The sequence below is a fragment of the Neovison vison genome, chromosome 13 (assembly GCF_020171115.1).
Source record: "Neovison vison isolate M4711 chromosome 13, ASM_NN_V1, whole genome shotgun sequence".
Lineage (NCBI taxonomy): Eukaryota > Metazoa > Chordata > Mammalia > Carnivora > Mustelidae > Neogale > Neogale vison.
Genome location: NC_058103.1, coordinates 125227521 through 125236595, shown reverse-complemented (window position 1 = coordinate 125236595; position 9075 = coordinate 125227521). Strand labels below are relative to the sequence as shown.

Below are 9075 nucleotides of genomic sequence, written 5' to 3'. Positions count from 1 at the left end.
CATAGAGACCTCAAGACCTGGTGACACAGACTATAACATACACATATGAGCTTCAAAGGTTCTTTGTTTAGTTACTCACCTCTAGTCTCTGAAGTCAAATCCCTGATTCTAGTCCTTCTATCTCAGCAAAACATGACAGAAAGAAAAAACAAAGAGTATCAGAAAATTTTCAACAGTAAAGTTAACAAAAAACTTAAATTAGTTCCATTGTCATTATTTGATATAGACATAAAATCTTTTCTTCTTTTAGCCCCAATGAGAATTTCAGTACCCATTACAGTTTCTTCTTTCCTTAATTCAATCATTATTTTCTCAGTTTTTACTCAAGAACATATTTTCTTTATATAATTATCTTTCTACAACTTTTGTCCAAAGTAAGCAAAATGAAGCAATCTTGGATCACTGATCATATATAAAGGTGCACAGTGATTTATAAAATAAGACATAAATGCCCTGTTCTGGAAAAAAGAGAAAGCATACTATCAGTGCTATTATGTTGTCACTGAGGGGTCATTAAAGACAGCCAGGCCCTGAGAGTCTTATTTGTCCTAGTAGATGGCAACTCATCTGGACCTCAGATTGACATCTGGAATGAGTCCCTCAGCATCCTCAGACAATTGTGCTCATCATTGATCCAGACAAGCGCCCTCCCAACAAATAAGCATTTCCATAGCCAGACTTATGTTGTGCAGGTTTGAATAAAGAACAGCAAATATGTAGTAACTATTTTATTTAGTACCTGACTAATGGGACCCGTATATATAGTATTAAAAATGCTACTTTGGGGCGCCTGGGTGGCTCAGTGGGTTAAAGCCGCTGCCTTCGGCTCAGGTCATGATCTCAGGGTCCTGGGATCGAGTCCCGCATTGGGCTCTCTGCTCAGTGGGGAGCCTGCTTCCTCCTTTCTCTCTCTCTCTGCCTACCTGTTATCTCTCTCTGTCAAATAAATAAATAAAATCTTTGAAAAAAGAAAAAAAATGCTACTTTTGATTATTCTAATAAAATTAGGTGAGATCTATTGAGAATATTTTTAAAAATCCTTTAATCAACAAAAATTATAAAGAGCCAAGGAGGTACCAAAAACAATAAAAATTGTGATTATAGAGGGAGGAGGAGTCAAGATGGCAGAGAAGTAGCAGGCTGAGACTACTTCAGCTAGCAGGAGATCAGCTAGAGAGCTAATCTAAAGATTGCAAACACCGGCAAATCCATCGGCAGATCGAAGAGAAGAAGAACAGCAGTTCTAGAAACAGAAAAACAACCACTTTCTGAAAGGTAGGACTGGCGGAGAAGTGAATCCAAAGCGACGGGAAGATAGACCCCGGGGGGAGGGGCCGGCTCCCGGCAACCGGCGGAGCAACGGAGCACAAAATCAGGACTTTTAAAAGTCTGTTCCGCTGAGGGACATCGCTCCAGAGGCTAAACCGGGGCAAAGCCCACGCGGGGTCGTTGTGGCCTCAGGTCTCGCAGGGTCACAGAAGGATCGGGGGTGTCTGAGTGTTGCAGAGCTAGTGGATATTGGAATGGGAAAGCCGGCTACAGAGACAGAGCCGACAGTAAGCTCACAGCTCGGTGTTGCCTTGAACCAGTCTCAGGCTCGGTGAGCTTGGAGCGTGGCCGGAAGTTAGGCAGACGGAAGCTACTAGGAGCTGTTCGCTGAGGGCGCACTGGGGAGCAGGGCCCCGGGCTCTCGGCTCCTCCGGGCCGGAGACCAGGAGGCCGCCATTTGTGTTCCCGTCCTCCGAAACTCTACAGAAAGCGCTCAGGGAACAAAAGCTCCTGAAAGCAAAGCCCAGCGGACCCTGGTAAGGGTGGTGCAATTCCGCCTAGGGCAAAGACACTTGAGAATCACTACAACAGGCCCCTCCCCCAGAAGATCAACAAGAAATCCAGGCAAGACCAAGTTCACCTACCAAGGAGTGCAGTTTCAATGCCAAGGAGAGCAGCAGAATTCCAGAGGAGGAGAAAACAAACCATGGAACTCATGGCTTTCTCCCTGTGATTTTTTAGTCTTGCAGTTAATTTAATTTTTTTCTTTTTCATTTTTTTCTCTTCTTCTGCTAAAAATTTTTTTAACTTTTACCCTTTTCTTTTTTAATGTTTTTTAAATAGTTTATCTAATATATATATATTTTTTCTTTTTTATAATTTTCTTTATTCGTTTTCTTTTTTTTAAAATTTTTTTTCAATTTATTTATTTTGAGAAAAGCATTATTCATTATTTTGTCACCACACCCAGTGCTCCATTCAAGCTGTGCCCTCTATAATACCCACCACCTGGTACCCCAACCTCCCACCCCCCCCACGTCAAACCCCTCAGATTGTTTTTCAGAGTCCATAGTCTCTCGTGGTCCACCTCCCTATCCAATTTACCCCAACTCCCTTTTCTTCTCTAACACCCCTTGTCCTCCATGCTATTTGTTATGCTCCACAAATAAGTGAGACCATATGATAATTGACTCTCTCTGCTTGACTTATTTCACTCAGCATAATCTCTTCCAGTCCCATCCATGTTGCTACAAAAGTTCGGTATTCATCCTTTCTGATGGAGGCATAATACTCCATAGTGTATATGGACCACATCTTCCTTATCCATTCGTCCGTTGAAGGGCATCTTAGTTCTTTCCATAGTTTGGCGACTGTGGCCATTGCTGCTATAAACATTGGGGTACAGATGGCCCTTCTTTTCACGACATCTGTATCATTGGGGTAAATACCCAGGCGTGCAATTGCAGGGTCATAGGGAAGCTCTATTTTTAATTTCTTGAGGCATCTCCACTCAGTTCTCCAAAGAGGCTGCACCAACTTGCATTCCCACCAACAGTGGAAGAGGGTTCCCCTTTCTCCACATCCTATCCAACACATGTTGTTTCCTGTTTTGTTAATTTTCGCCATTCTAACTGGTGTAAGGTGATATCTCAATGTGGTTTTAATTTGAATCTCCCTGAGGGCTAATGATGATGAGCATTTTTTCATGTGTCTGATAGCTATTTGTATGTCTTGATTGGAGACGTGTCTGTTCATATCTTCTGCCCATTTTTTTGATGTGTTTGTCTGTTTCTTGTGGGTTGAGTTTGAGGAGTTCATTATAGATCCTGGATATCAACCTTTTGTCTGTACTGTCATTTGCAAATATTTTCTCCCATTCCGTGGGTTGCCTCTTTGTTTTTTTGACTGTTTCCTTTGCTGTGCAGAAGCTTTTGATTTTGATGAAGTCCCAGAAGTTTATTTTCGCTTTTGTTTCCTTTGCCTTTGGAGACGTGTCTTGAAAGAAGTTGCTGTGGCTGATATCAAAGAGATTACTGCCTATGTTCTCCACTAAGATTCTGATGGATTCCTGTCTCACATTGAGGTCTTTTATCCATTTTGAGTTGATCTTTGTGTACGGTGTAAGAGAATGGTCCAGTTTCATTCTTCTACATATAGCTGTCCAGTTTTTCCGGCACCATTTATTGAAGAGACTGTCTTTTTTCCACTGTATATTTTTTCCTGTTTTGTCAAAGATTAATTGACCATAGAGTTGAGGGTCCATATCTGGGCTCTCTACTCTGTTCCACTGGTCTATGTGTCTGTTTTTATGCCAGTACCATGCTGTCTTGGTGATCACAGCTTTGTAATAAAGCTTGAAATCAGGTAAGGTGAAGCCGCCAGCTTTATTTTTGTTTTTCAACATTTCCTTAGCGATTCGGGGTCTCTTCTGATTCCATACAAATTTTAGGATTATTTGCTCCAGCTCTTTGAAGAATGCCGGTGGAATTTTGATCGGAATGGCATTAAAAGGATAGATTGCTCTAGGCAGTATAGACTTTTAACAATGTTTATTCTACCGATCCAAGAGCATGGAATGGTCTTCCATCTTTTTGTGTCTTCTTCAATTTCTTTCATGAGTGTTCTGTAGTTCCTCAAGTACAGATCCTTTACCTCTTTAGTTAGGTTTATTCCCAGGTATCTTATGGTTCTTGGTGCTATAGTAAATGGAATCGATTCTCTAATTTCCCTTTCTGTATTTTCATTGTTAGTGTATAAGAAAGCATTATTTCTTATATTTCTTATATTATTTCTGATTTCTGCACATTGACTTTGTATCCTGGCACGTTGCTGAATTGCTGTAGGAGTTCTAGTAGTTGGGGGTGGAGTCTTTTGGGTTTTCCATATAAAGAATCATGTCATCTGCAAAGAGAGAGAGTTTGACTTCTTCATTACTGATTTGGATACCTTTTATTTCTCTCTGTTGTCTGATTGCTGTTGCTAGGACTTCTAATACTATGTTGAACAAGAGTGGTGAAAGTGGGCATCCTTGTCTTGTTCCTGATCTCAATGGAAAGGCTGCAAGCTTTTTCCCATTGAGGATGATATTTGCTGTGGGTCTTTCATAGATAGATTTGATGAGGTTCAGGAATGATCCCTCTATCCCTATACTTTGAAGCGTTTTAATCAGGAACGGATGCTGGATTTTGTCAAATGCTTTTTCTGCATCAATTGAGAGGACCATGTGGTTCTTCTCTCTTCTCATATTAATTTGTTGTATCACATTGATTGATTTGCGAATGTTGAACCATCCTTGTAGCCCATGGATGAATCCCACCTGATAATGGTGGATAATCTTTTTAATGTGCAGTTGGATCCTGTTGGCTAGGATCTTGTTGAGAATCTTAGCATCCATATTCATCAGTGATATTGGTCTGAACTTCTCCTTTTTGGTAGGGTCCTTGCCTGGTTTGGGGATCAGAGTAATGCTGGCTTCATAGAAAGAGTCTGGAAGTTTTCTTCTGCTTCAATTTTTTGAAACAGCTTCAGGAGAATAGGTGTTATTTCTTCTTTGAAGGTTTGGTAGAATTCCCCAGAGAATCCGTCAGGTCCGGGGCTCTTGTTTTTTGGGAGGTTTTTGATCACTGATTCAATCTCGTTATTAGATATCGGTCTATTCAGGTTGTCGATTTCTTCCTGGCTCAATGTTGGTAATTTATATTTTTCCAGGAATGCATCCATTTCATCTAGGTTTCTAAGCTTATTGGAATATAACTTCTGATGATTGTTTCTACTTCCTTGGTGTTAGTTGTGATCTCTCCCTTTTCATTCATAATTTTATGAATTTGGGCTTTCTCTCTTTTCTTTTGGATTAGTGTAGCCAGTGGCTTATCGATCTTATTGATTCTTTCAAAAAACCAGCTTCTAGTTTCATTGATACATTCTACTGTATCTCTGGTTTCTCCCTCATTGATATCAGCTCTAATCTTGATGATTTCCCTTCTTATGTGTGGAGTTGGTTTGATTTGTTGTTGATCCTCCAGTTCTTTAAGGTGTAGAGACAGCTGGTGTGTTCTGGATTTTTCACTTTTTTTGAGCGAGGCTTGGATGGCTATATATTTTCCCCTTAGGACCGCCTTTGCTGTATCCCATAGGTTTTGGACCGAAGTGTCTTCATTCTCATTGGTTTCCATGAATTGTTTCAGTTCTTCTTTGATCTCCTGCTTGATCCAAGCATTCTTAAGCAAGGTGGTCTTTAGCTTCCAGGTGTTTGAGTTCCTTCTGAACTTTTCCTTGTGATTGAGCTCCAGTTTCAAAGGATTGTGATCTGAGAATATGCAGGGAATCATCTCAGTCTTTTGGTATCAGTTGAGTCCTGATTTTTGACCCAGTATGTGGTCTATTCTGGAGAAGGTTCCATGTGCACTTGAGAAGAATGAGTATTCTATTGTTTTTGGGTAGAATGTTCTGTATATATCTATGAGGTCCATCTGGTCCAATGTGTCATTCAATGCTCTTGTTTCTTTATTGATTTTCTGCTTCGATGATCTGTCTAGTTCTGAAAGAGGCATGTTAAGATCTCCTACGATTAGTGTATTCATATCAATATGACTCTTTATCTTGATTAACAGTTTTCTTAAGTAATTGGCTGCTCCCATATTGGGAGCATAGATATTTACAATTGTTAGATCATCTTGGTGGACGGTCCCTTTAAGGATTATGTAGTGTCCTTCTGTATCTCTGACTACAGTCTTTAGTTTGAAGTCTAATTTATCTGATATGAGAATCGCTACCCCAGCCTTCTTTTGAGTCCCATTGGCATGAAAGATGCTTCTCCACCCCTTCACTTTCAGTCTGCGTGTATCTTTAGGTTCAAAATGGGTCTCTTGTAGACAGCATATGGATGGGTCCTGTCGTTTTATCCAATCTGCAACCCTATGCCGTTTTATGGGTGCATTTAGGCCATTCACATTGAGAGTGATTATTGATAGATACGTTTTTATTGACATCGAGTTACCTTTGAAGTCTTTCTTTCTGTAGACTGTCTCTATATTTCTGTTCAATGCTATTCTTGGGATTTTTCCTCTTTTATAGAACCCCCCTTAATATTTCCTGCAGTGTCGGCTTGGTGGTTGCATAGTCTTTTAAGCCTTGCCGATCTTGGAAACTCTTTATCTCTCCATCCATTTTGAATGTCAGTCTTGCTGGATAAAGTATTCTTGTCTGCATGTTCTTCTCTTTTTGTGCTCTGAATATATCTTGCCAGCCTCTTCTGGCTTGCCAGCTCTCTGTGGACAGGTCTGACGTTATTCTGATGGGCTTCCCTCTGTAAGTAAGGAGCCTCTTTGCCCTGGCGGCTTTCAAGAGATTATAACTACAATTATAATTCCTCAATTTGACTATCAGGTGTCGTGGTGTTTTTTTTTTTGGAATGTATAATCTTGGGTGGAGACCGTTCAGCCTCTAGTACATGAACGCTGGTTTCATTCACGATATTGGAAAAATTTTCATGAAGGACTTGTTCCACTTTATCTTCTAGACTTCTTTCTTTCTCCTCCCCTTCAGGGATTCCAATAATTCTGACATTGGAATGCTTCATGGCATCATTTATTTCCCTGATTCTGTTTTCGTGGTTTTTAATTTGTTTGTTCCAGGCTTCCTTTTGATCCTTTCTCTCTATCTGTTTGTCTTCCAGATCACTAATTCTATCTTCTGTCTCAGTTACCCTAGCTTTGAGAGAGTTTAGATTAGATTGGAACTCATTGAGAGCATTGTGAACCTCCTCCCTGGTAGCTTTAAGCTCGGCCCTAACATTGTGAACATCCTGTCTGGTCGCTTTCAGTTCGGCCCTAATCAATTCTGTTTGGACAGCCATGGCTTTCTCCAACCTAGCTATTGCCTGGATAATTGTTAGCCTGAATTCTCTTTCTGCCATATTGTCTATGTTGATAGCCATTAGCTCTGTTGCAGAAGGTCCATCCTCTGTATTTTTCTTCTGTTGGGCATTCCTCCTCCTAGTCATTTTGGTGGGAGAAGACTGAACAGATGTAGCTGTATGTATCAACTGTGGTGCAGTCAAGGTGTACCCTGGAACACTTCTGAGCAATCAGGATTCCCCACCCAAACGAGAGACAAAAGAAAAGAAAAAGAAAAAGAAAAGGAAAGGAATAAAAAGAAAAAGAATAAGAAAAAAAAGAGAGAGAGAGACAGGAAAGAAAAGGAAGATGAAAGAGAAGGTTCAGCCCAGATGGACCCCAAGGTAAGATTTATGAAGTAGACAAACAAAAAGAGATAAAAAGACTGATACAATTATATGGCAAGAGAAAGAAATAAAAATATATATGCAAATAAAGAAAGAACGTCGTCAAAAAGAACCACAAGTGTAAAATTTATATGCTATCATGACAAACACAAAAAACACAGAAACACTGGTGGAAGAAGATGGGAGAGTTCTTATAAATTCTCAATGTGTGTGAGGAAGGTTGTTTTGATTCTTCCTGGATGTATCTTGATATCTTTGTTAAAGGACTCAACTTTCCTAAGATAAAGGGGATTAAAAATTGGTTTACCTATAGGGGTAGTTTTGATTGGGGAAAGGGGATTACTTTGAATTTAACTCTATATGAATATTAGAGGATAAAAATAAAAAGGAATATACTAGACTAAACTAAACTAAAATTTTAAAAAAATGAATTCAAAAAATAAAAATGAAAAAGAAAAACATAGGTGTATGTATCAAAAAGTTCAGGTTAGAAAGGTATTATGGAATTTGATGTACTGTACAGCTCGCTGTGATGATAAATAGGTTAAAAAAATTACCTATGTGTAAAAAAAAAAAATATGAACCGGAATAGTGGAAACGAGTGAACAATACAAGTTTTCCTATGAAGTAGTGGTGGTTCTCTTGTAGTCCTTTTTTTTTTCTTTCTTGGTTTGTTTTCTGGGGGAGGGGCCTGCCACATCGGTTGTCAGTCAATGATGTTTCCTGAGTTGAGTCCCCCCGCCCCCTCAAGGGGGTGGGCTCTGGGGAAACTGGTTTTTTTCAGGCTTTTGTTCTCTGGCGGTTTTTTTGCTTGTTCACTTTTTTCCCTCTCACCTTGACCACCTTTGAGGATTTTTGTAGTATTAGAAGAAATCAAACCGCACCCTGATCTCCGTCTCAGAGAGAAGCCTCAGTCTGGGTGCAGAAGCTGAATAAATTCCCCCTTGGCCGCTGGCAGTGCAGGTTCCAAGTTGCAGACCCTGGGGGCGCAGGATCTTTTGCTTGTACCCAAAGCCAAGGCAGTGGTGGCTGTCTGGGAGCTCCCGACCACCAGAGAGGTTCCAAGCAGCGATCGCACACTGAGATTTTGCCGCCGGCCCGGGCTGGGAGTGCCCGGCTTGCGCTCACCTCTTTTCAGAGGCGGCTATGTGTCGGGCACGCGTCTGGGGCACTGAGAACAAGGCGCTGGTCCGTAAGCCCCAGGCTGGGCTTTTGCGCGCCTCTGTCAGGGGAAGAGTTTTGCGCGCGCGCGGCTTAGGCTTTGAAACAATGGCGTGGGTCAAGGAGCGCCGGCCAGGCCTCAGTAACTCAGGGGAGCTTGAGGGACGTGCGCGTGTATCTCGAGCTTTGTGGTAGGGATAGCGCGTTCTGCAGACCGGCCCGGCTCCCATCCCCTCACAGGAGCCGGAAGGCACGCGCTCTGGGGCGCGCTGGCGGCTTAGGGACCAGGAGCGGTTTCTCCGCCGCACTCTCTCTGCCTCAGCGCTGGGGAGGCCGTCTGGGACCGGGGACTTAAGCCCCTGTCCCTAGCCGCCCCGATTCCCACAATTTCCCCCCCGAGATCC

General features: G+C 41.6%; 1 non-coding gene across 1 annotated transcript; it reads right to left on the bottom strand.

Annotated features, from left to right (window-relative positions):
• Nucleotides 1-569: 569 nt before the first annotated feature.
• LOC122894756 lies at nt 570-636 on the bottom strand. Its single transcript, XR_006381827.1, has one exon. It is a non-coding gene; the product is annotated as a small nucleolar RNA SNORD109A (small nucleolar RNA).
• Nucleotides 637-9075: the final 8439 nt, after the last annotated feature.